Here is an 11,190-nt window from a genome sequence, read left to right as displayed (position 1 = left end):
CGTAAAATTGTCAGGATACAATGGCCAGGCTGTTTGGTGATTTGTAGTTTCTATTGGCCGTCTATTTACTACTTAAGAGTCAATACTAAGCCGAAAAAAAGATAATTAACGAACAAATGTTAAATTTTTTAATAGGTTCAAATTAACTTCTTGCTCAAGGGCTGGGAAATAAAAACGTTTATGCTTTATATGTTAATGTAATAATAATAAAAGTTTGATTTAGGGTGGAATATATTGATTTGTATTTAGTTACAATAGCTTACAAGATAGTTCATAATATCATAGATTGTTATAACATCTTGAAAAGAATTACTCTTTCTAAAACTCGTAGAAAAAAGGAAAGCTAAGCTGCAATACAAAACACTAAATAGTTTAATGTCTACTCTCAAACGGTAAGCTGCATTTTCTATGTTGCAACATATATTGTCTGTAATTTAGGTCGAGCATCGTAGTAAAAACTTTTTTTATAATATTACTTGTAATTGAATTTCATTGATAAAAACAATTTTAAACATGTGCTCCAAATCAGCTTTGTATATATGCAAATATTTAAATTAAAACTTTATTTATTTATTTTAATAAATTTGGTAAGCCTACTAAAGATTATGAGATATATTGTGTGTAAATTATTTACTTGTCTGCATTGCTTAATGTGTACTCTCGTACTATTTATTTATTTGTTTTATTTTTAGTTCAAGACTTTAGTAAACCAAATAGTACCAGCATTTCGAAATGCCTTGCCTCACCCGATCTCATCAATAAACTCCGCCCCAGAACCTTTAGCTGTCAGCATCTTGTGATAAGCTAAAGTTATTTCATCTTTCTCCGATCACCCCCGCCCACACAAGCCCTCTGGAGCCGTTGCCCCCAGCCATCGCTCAACCAGAGGGGCCACCTCTTAGTTCCAATAATTTACCAATTAATCATATTACTCAACATCTCCTTGGCGAAGAGCAGGCACACGCAGCTGCGGAGAATGCTGGAACTTCGGGGCTGACAATAGGTGCTGATTGCTCTGCCCCCACCAGAATCGGGAACACGGAGCGACCGAGAATATATATATTTATATGGGAGTTTCTGTAAGGAGAGCCTGCATGCTGACGTGATAAATTATTTCGATTAGTTTGTTCTTGTAATTCGACGCCTATAAATGGGTCTATGATTGAGCGCAGACGACTTCGTTTACGTCAGCGATGTCGATGTCGATGCTGATGTCGTCTGTTGCTGTTGCTGCACCCTATACCTATATAAAGTGTCCCCACATCGGATCCCCCCCCTTCAACCCCTTCCCTGCTGTCAGCTCTCCCCTTTCCCAGTCATTTGACAAATTGTCTATAATTGAAAGATTAGCTTTCCTCGCACACGGCAACAGCTAAAGCAGACAACAAGTTGACGATGAGAACACGTCGCGGCGACTTGGTTGAAGTTCCACAGTCTGGTTTTGGCCTGGTCTGGTCCGCCTGCTTTCCCCCTTCAAGCACCGTTTTCCTTCTTCCAAATACACTGAGAAAACTTTCTATAATGATTTTTAAAAATCACCCTTTCTTTACAATACAGAAAAACGTGCCTATAAAATATACAAGAAAAATCATCAACTTAAAGATAATTAAAAAGAACGAATTATCTTTAGTTGATAATTTTTCTTGTATATTTTATAAACATTTTGTTTTGTTCTTGAAAAAGTTTAAGTTTAAAATGATTTATTAAAAAAAAATTGTTTTTGTATGTTCGTGTGTGCCAAAACCTCGAATATATACAGTAGATTACGTTTTAGAGTGAGTCTTTAACATACAATATAAGCTTTTTAAAATATGAAATGAAATTAAAAATTAAAAAGTCTGTATTACCAAATGTTTTATTTTATGATTGTGTATACCAACATGTTATAATGTATATTATATTATAAAGTTTAGAGTTGTTTTTAACATACAAGAGAATCTTTGAAAGTTCAAATATTTGTTTTTGAAACCATCAGATTCGACTTTAAATATTTTGTTCGTTGCATATTTTATAATACCTTTTATCATCTTAAAAGTCGAGATATTTCTAAATACTAATGCTCAAAAAACAAAACCTTCTTAAGAAAATCTTAAAACAAACTTACTTGTTACCTTACGAATCCATTTAAAATTGTGTAAAATAAAAATTCTTAATATGTTTAAAACTCTGTGGTAGTTGGAAGACGGTTGTTCTTTTGTTAAAGTGCAAGCCCAGTTCCTTATCAGTTGGCTTGCATCTGTTGGCTGGTGCAGGGTTTTATTAATCAAATTCACAAAATGGTTTTAGGGGCTGAGCCGAGTAGGTGGAGCATGTTTACATAGACAAGTGCCTCGGTCTTTCCCCTTAGCCACCTTGCTGTGTAATTGGAATTGGTGTGAAATTCGCGTGCCAACCCAGAGGATGGCAGAAGGTGTGGTCTTCGGGATGAGCCAAGAATGGATCCGGGGACCGAGGATCGAGGATCGAGATCCGGGGAGACAGACATCCGACGCAATGCCTTTGTAATGCCTGAAACATGTCAGCGCAATGCGATACCTTATCGCTGTCAATTATTCAACGCGAACCCCGGATGGTAAAGTTGATGATGATGGTGATGGGGTCTGGAACCGAAAGTGGAGACTGCAACTGTCCCTTGGGACAGCCTTACAAATTACCCTCTTAACTATAACAAACCCAAAAAATTAAGAGAGAAATGCAATCCAGAAAGCTCCAGGAAATGGAAAGAAAAATGTTACCTGTTCTCGATGTTACTTCCAAGAACAAGAAAAACATTATAATATCAATGCTTTTGGATCTATATAATGTACCAGGAGTAAAACTTCTGGTAGTTTTTAAAATGTTCAAGATTTATTGCAAGAAAATAATTGAATATTGTAAAAATATATTTTAAAATTGTTAATATAATTTAAATGTCCTGAGTTTTTAAATTAAAATGTATCTAAAATTTACATAACTTTTATTTATTTGATAAAAACAAAAGACACATTTATGTAACAATATTTTATAACAATCCACTTACTATAATGAACATCAAAACAAACCCATAAAATTATTATTTCTCCGCCAATAATTAAGAAACAAGTGGCAGAAAATTCCGCAATTTCACAATTTCCCTTAAACTATATAATTAACTTTGATAAATTAAAATGCCTGGGCAGTAAATGCTGAAAATCACAATAATCAGCAAAGGCATTTACGCTTAATTGCACACAAAATATGAATAAAATTTATGAGTGCTGCCGCAGTACAATTTCAGTTCGATTCAATCAACGGATGCTATACAATTTTGCCATAAATTATGCAGCTCGTTGCACTAAATCATGCAAGGGAAGCAGGAGGGGAGGGTAGGGGGGTTGTGGATGAAATGCAAAAACTAATTAACACTTTTATTGCGACTTCAATTATGCTAAAAATGCACAAACTGTTGGAAAATCACGCCCCTAATTGCCCATCGCCGCCAACAATGAGGTGGAGATACTAAAGTTGATTGCCTTAGGTCATGGCAGTTGGGTTTTTAACTAGTTGCCAACTGTGGCTTATTTATTTCCATGTGGCTTAGGAAAAATTTCGCTTTTTAATAAATTGTGCGAACAAAAGAAATGGAGAAAAATCTGGGAGATTTCCCCTTTGCAAGCCAGCACACAAACGCACACACAATGAGGCGACACCTGCTGTTCGGGCGATAATTTATCACGGACCTGCTTAAACGCACATCCATTATCAGGAGTGTTACCCAGACTTCAGACTCCAGACTCCAGTCTCAAAGATCCAAGCTCCATACTCCAAACTCCAAACTTCGATCTGCAGAACCTGGGATCTTGGAACCCGGTCTTGCCTTTCCTCTGCCCATTGAGCGTCTTTTAAGCCTTTAATTGAACAATTTGTAACAATCATGTGCACAAAATAGCGCAACAATTTGGCTTAAATAGTTTTCAATGAAGATGCAACTGGCGAAAATTAATATCGTCGATTAAAGTGTGGCCCACCAAAGAGAACAATAAACTATGGATCCAGAGGGGTATAATGGCTATAATTGGAACGTGGAAACTATTTTCTCATGGCATTTCTGACGTATTGCATTGAGATTTTGTGCTACCAATGGGAAAATATTGCTATTTTTTGTTCTATGTTAAATACATAAATGAGAGTTAAAAACAAATAAATTCGTGATGAACAAAATATATATTATTTATTGATTGAAAGTAATTAAATGTTCTAATTGAATAAAGTAGCTTATGTATTTTTTTTTAAATAAAAAAATTGTTGGTTTATATTAAGCTCTTATATAATATAATTCTATATTAAAACAAAAATAAATATAAATTATTTAAGAATCATTAAAACAACATGAAATGTCACTCGCTCTCTAGCCAATTAAATATCGAATGCCAACCCAAATACTTTCTCGCCATTTTTTATATACTTTTATCCATTCGTACAGAACTTCCCACAGCCAACAATTACAATCTCTGTAGATCATCAAAAAGTAGACTTTGTTGCCTTTTGCTATAAGTAGCACAATCAGCTCATGAAATTTGAGCGCCAATCCGCAAGAATCCTCCTCGCCTTCAATCCTCATCATCATCCATGGCTGTAACTGCAAACAGCATCAGCATCATTATGATCCAAGTTAGTAATCAGCACCCAAGAACAGCCAGAAAGAACTCACTTCAATCCGGAGCTTTGGAGGTGGAATTCTACACAGGAAAAAGCAGGAAAAGCAAAAATTCCCATCAAGTCCTCAATTATTTTTTTTTTTAAATCACATATATTTTGTATATTCTTAGCATGGACATTTAAAAACATATTCAGTCCTTAACTTAGATTTTAACAAATGAAAATAGTAAAATAGAGGTCTGCCAGGGCAATTTTCGTTTGTATATTTGTTTGATTATTTTATTCTTAATGATTTTAAATCAATTTCAATGTTGTTAAATATTAATTTCTGTGTATTGTAGCTGATGTTGAAACTGAGGCTAAAGATGCTTATCAGCGGCAGACAGGAGACAAGAGATAGGAGACAGGAGACCGAAGACCGTAGACTGGAGACTGAAGACTGAAGACTGGCGACTGTTGACTGCAGTTTGGCATGTCAACCTGGCGAGCGACCTGCACCAATTTATGATCGACAGAATACCGAATACAAGCTGCAAAACAGTTTAATAATAATAGACTGATTTGGAAATACCCTTAAGACTCCTAAGACGGATGTAAAATACTGAATTTTGGTAGTATAACAGATGGGTCTTACAACTTTAAAACAGACATAACAAACAAAAAGGTTTTTGGACCCAACTGATCCTATGTACCATTTTAGAAGATTTATTAAAAGAAGATTTGATATTCAACGGAAAAATCAAAGAATTTATAAATATTTTGATGCAATGCAAACTAAATTTATTTAGTTTTTAGCCAAACATTTTTCGAAGCCAACTCTTAGTTTGATTTAAATCGGTTAGTCAAAATTAAAGCGGTTTCGGTGACTCAAAGATTTGATTTTGAATTGGAATTTTGGTTGAAAGAAATTTCTGTGACACATTTTATTAGGCATTTCAAAAAATACAATAATAAAAGCCATAACAACCTTAAATGAAAATTTAAATAAACCATTCCCAAAATGTATTTTTATTAAATAAAATTTGATAATATAAATACATTTAAGTATGCATAAATGCACAAATTTACCCCTTGGTTAAGTGTATTAAAAAAAGGCCAGGATCGAGCGCGAAACAGAGGCAATGCGGTGTTGGCATACAAAAATGATAAATTCTCATCAAAAAATATTTCACACTGCGGGATATCATCAGGCCAAGATCAAGATCAGTGCACTGCACTGAAAGGAGACGCCACAAAAGCGAAAGAAACGACAACTTTACCAGCAGCAACACCACAAAAATTTCGAAATTATTAAAGATCATGCAAAGACCGAAAGAGATTTTTGAAAAACACGCGCCCATTTTGGCTTAATTAGTGAAACAAGCCCAGCAACTGCGACTTGGACACGATCTCGGCACTCCTTTCCCCTTTTCCCTTGGCCGTGGAGCATCGTCTCTAAGTCGATTCGATCTTGATCTCTCAAATATCGTTCGCCTAATTAAAATTTATATATTTTAAGGCGCATAGTTTCTCGTTTGAGAGCATCAACGCTTTTTTTCGTCTCTCTCCATCTCTTTTGTATTACTTGTTTTCGAATACTGAACCCATAAATCTTATTGATAATATGATTTTATTAACTTTTAAATAGGCAAAACATTTGGCGCCTGTGCTTGACTCACCCAAAAGAAGCCAAAAAGCAAAACGAAATCCATTTTTAAATGGAATTCATTTAAGACTGAAGTCGTTTTGACAACCAAATTAGAGTACATACTGTGATATTTGTTTTTGCCTTTTCGATCTTTTTCATCTCATTTTTTTTCGCCTGCATATTTATCGGTGTTTGGTATGTGTGTCCGTATTTTTGGTTGAATTAATTAAGTATGCAAATGTTGTTTTTAGGAGGTTTGCGTTTTGCGGTACTTGCCACGCACCACCGATCAAACGGAATCTGGGCCTCCGATTAAATATATATTTAAGCATGAATAAATACGGAAATTCCTTGTGGCGTTATTTTTATGAGGTGAGCTCATAATTTTCGCCGTATTGCTTAAAATCCACACCAATCTAAATTGGCCTTTTGGGTCAAACCCGAAAGTGATTAGCGGTTATTTTTTCTCCTTTTTTATTAAGTAGCTGTTGCCACAAGATTTGCTTAAATTTGGAACCGAAAAAACGATGAATATAAATAGATAAATATCATTTGAATATTATCTTATCATTGTAATAACAGGGTGTAGGGTTATTTTTGCTATACAAAAATTTTGATTTTATAATATATCTTTATTATAAAGTTGACTTTGCAAAGTTATTAATGATATTGTCTAAATATTAAATTTTTTCATTTGTTTTCCTTACGTTGTAAATCATGAGTTGGTTTAAAGAACTTTGCTAAAATACAAAACTTTTTACCACAAATGCGATATAAAGTTGATTTTTTGAGTATCAATTTTTTAATAATAATGTTTATTAGTAATAAATGATAAAGTCAAACAAGCTATAAATCTAAGTAACATTTCCAACTATTATAATATTCAGAAACAGAATGAAACTTGAATGAAACAAATACTAATATTATTATTGTATAGCAAAAATACATTCGTTCCAAGAAAACCATCGTAAAAATACCATAAAAGGAGCTTTTCATCGGCTTGCGAACTTGTGTAAAATTTAATAGAGTTCTTATAAACGTTGTCATAAACATTTGGACACCCGTCCGATGGATTTCAATTGCGAATCGAAAAACAGTAAGCAAACCTTTCAGCATGCGACACTGACACAAAGTTGCATTCGAGAACCGATTGTCGCCATTGTTCGGGTCTCAATCAATTGCCCCCCGCCCAAACTGTTGACATGTGTCAATTCTAAATGTCTCAACTTCCAAATAAAACCGCATGGGACAAACTCGGGATAAACAGCTAATGACAAGCATAGCCGAGGCAAAAAAAAAAAAAAAAAAAACAGAATTAGCAATAAAACGAGGTTGCTAGCCAGCGGAAAAAAAGTCTTCGCCCCAAAATAATAAAAACATGTGAAATATGTTCGGGCAGGGATACGATGCGCCTATGCCGATTTTCAGATTTTATAGCCTATTAAAAAGGCTGAATCATTAAGCGCTCTCCGTTTTGTTTTCTTCCTGGCTGCCAGCGCCAGCGAAGAAGCTCCCAGTGGAGATTCTCCGAAGAAATGCCAGCAGACACGCCAACACACTCCACCGCATCCTAATTGATGTTAGTTCATAATTTTCCTTTGGAAAATGTAGCAATTAATTGCCGCGCCAATAAAACGCGTCGGTGCCCCACTGTGCCAACGACGCACATTGCGCAATGGGCGCTGCATAAAACCCCCAAGACCCAAGGCTCAAGCCCCAAGTTCCAAGCTCCAAGCTCCAAGCCCCAAATCCCAAAACCCAAAACCCCCACCATCTTCTGTGGGCCAATAAAAGTTTACAAGACAAAAGCCGGGGCCAGCCAAAAAAAAAAAAAAAAAAAAAAAAAAAAAAGTATTAAAATACCCAAACAAAAACCATCAAAGGAGAAAACAATTTGGCCAGCGAAAGAAAACGCGGATGGAATTTGAAACCCTTGGCTAGATTCGCATTGGATGCTCTTTGAAACGGATCTGCGAATGTGGGAAATTACACGAAACTGTAATTGCAAGTTGGCAGTGTTTTTTGTAAATTCTTTATGATAGTGCCCATAAAATGCTGGTATTTGGGGGATCCATCAAAAACTCTAGGTCCACTCCCATGTCCCACTTAACCGTTGGGTGCCTTAAATTGTTGCAGGCGATTTGGGATTTAAACACAGTTTAAATGCTTTGTTTTAATGCATAATCAAAAGAAAAAAGGAGAAGCTACTCTTACTACTGTTTGAATTCGGTATTAAAACGTCTTTGAAAGGTTTGCTTGCGGCATATTTGAACATTCTTAAATACTTGTAATGATAATTAAGCTCTTAATGGGAATGTCGTGTGCTAAATAGATCATGTTCATATTCACACCTCAATCGTAAACCAAATTTAAAAAAAAAAAAACATAAAAAAATCAAGGACTTTTAAATAAGTATTAACATATAATAAGTATTGACTTTAAGTGATTATAAAACAAAAAATTTATGAAGTAATTATTATTTTCAATAATAACAAAAAACTTTATACATAACATATTTATGTATATATCTGTGAAAACGGCAAAAATTTATTCATTTTATTATTTTTGTTATAAATATTTTATAGTTGCTAAACTGGCTTATAAGTGCCAACATAAAATATATTTTGGTTAAAGTCAAAACATCGCTAAAATGTTTGGAAACTGTGTTAAATTAATTGATGGATTTTTTAATCTTTAAAAGTTTATTGCTCAGATTGCTAAGGCTAGGATGCCTCACTATATTTTTGCAGGTCACCATTGTAAGCTCACCCAAGTCGAAAGAGTATAATCACACACTTCTTGTGATTGCAAATCAAAAAGTCGATAAAACCTTTATTGTAATTAGGGGAACAACTGACGCCACAAAATACACCGTACACTATAAATACATTCCATGATCTGTGTCTGGGAAGAGATATCATTAGATACAGAAAAGGAGGTGTGCTAATAGCACAGGTGATTCCAAGGTTTTATCTGCCTTACCCCCTCCTGTCAATACATATTAATGTACGTTCGACCGCCAACCGATCGACCTACCGCTGCTTCTACTAGATCAGCTTCTTTCGAAGTGATTTATTGAAAATTAAATTTTTCACCAACAGAGGTCGAGCGATGCTAAAAAAAAATAAATAATCGCAAAGGCAACAACCACTAAAATTTGCAGGCGGCAGCAAGTTAATTATGACTGCGGTTAGCCAGGCTAAAATATAGTGGTATTTGTGGGGGGAGAAAAGGTGGGGTAAAAGGGGGGCACAGGGGAGGGGGTGGGGCAGGTGGACCGAGATATGGAGATGGAGAGTTCCACAAACAAGTGCGCCAGGTTATTTTGCTGTTAATTAGTCTTACGTGATGAAACTTCATAGCTGATGGGTGGTGCCCACAAATGGCGAATGTCCGTCCATCTCTTTCTACTTGCCTCTGTTCATCTCTTTCTTTCCTCGTCTCTCACATCAGTGCCTCTCATCTTGCGGTTACATTTAACCCCAAACAGGGAAATGACTTCCCCAACAAAAATTTAAATTAAATTAAAAGGGAAATCAAAGGGGAAAGGTAAAATTGGTGCAAAATGCGTAATAAAGTTAACGAGGAAATGTGTAATTCTATAAACAAATAGCGTTCATTTTAAATCAGATGACTATACCCCAACATGTTATAAATATTTATGTATCTGCAGAAAAACCGTAACAAGCAGAAGGTTTTCGAAAAAAATTAGGGTCATATCTACTTCATTAAATAGTTTTTATTATATACAATTTATATATACTTAAATGGGTTTCAATTAACAAAATAAAATATATGTTGGTTTAATAATAAGGACTCGACTATTTACTAATATATTATTCAGTATATTCAGTATATATTAAAAAATGAGATACATTATAAAACAAAATGTCAGTTATAGATTTATTCAAATATTTTTATATATTTCTCTTGCACATGCATTAGCAAGTATGTTGTTAAGTTTCGACACAAAGAGTATCATATTTTTAATAGCTTGACATTTTCAAAGAACATATAAAGAGCTTAAATCTGATTTGGCATATTACGGAGATCACTCCATGACCCCAAATACACCCTCTCCTTTCTTCAATATACGAACTTGTTGCTAACAAATTGTGCACAATTTTCACCAATTTACAATTTTATGATGCGCAATTGCAGCAGCCTGAAAAGAAAGAAATACAACAGCAGAGAAAAAAAACTTCATTAAAGCAAATATTGCGAATAAAATTTATGTTGCCAATTTAAATACATCGAAACAACAACACCACAGGTCGAGTGGGGGAAAAAAAATAGGAAAATAATAAAAGAAGGTGTAAAGACTAAAAGGCTGTAACCAAGCCGGCAACAACAACTAATCGAGCTGGTCATCAATTGACCAAAGCCAGGTAATGGTCGGTCACAGCCCAGACTTTTTTTTCTTTTTTTTTTTATTTTCCAGCCAGTCTTCCAGAGACGGAAGACCCGAGCCATCGACGATCGATCGAAACGACAACGCGCCCATATAGACGAACTGAAAAACTGAACACTGAACACTGAAAACTGAAAAGAGGAAGGCCCAGAGGAGCTGAGCAGATGAGCAGATGAGCAGCAGGGATCGGGCGGAGGACGATCGATCTTGGCAGCCGCCGCTGCGTTAGATGATGCAGCAGTCGATCCAGCAGCACCCGTCCAAGAGTCACCCGAAGATCCCCCAACTCGGACCGGGGAAAAGCGAGGAAAAAAATAAATAAAAGCAAAGTGGGTGAAGCGAGGCAGGAGCTGAAGGCGGGTGGCCGAAACAAACACAGCCACACACACGCAGGCTGACAAAAAATCGGGAACAGTGGAACTTTCTCAATAAAATCCGAAAAAAATGGTTTATATAATATAATTATTTCCATAAACGGTTCTAAATTTATTTTCAAAAGGGGTCAAGGACAGTTAGAGGCTCTAAGGTCTGAACA

Source organism: Drosophila elegans, unplaced genomic scaffold, assembly GCF_018152505.1.
Source record: "Drosophila elegans isolate 14027-0461.03 unplaced genomic scaffold, ASM1815250v1 contig_208, whole genome shotgun sequence".
In the NCBI taxonomy this organism is placed as follows: domain Eukaryota; kingdom Metazoa; phylum Arthropoda; class Insecta; order Diptera; family Drosophilidae; genus Drosophila; species Drosophila elegans.
The sequence above is the reverse complement of the archived record's forward strand: the minus strand, read 5'-3'. Positions refer to the sequence as shown.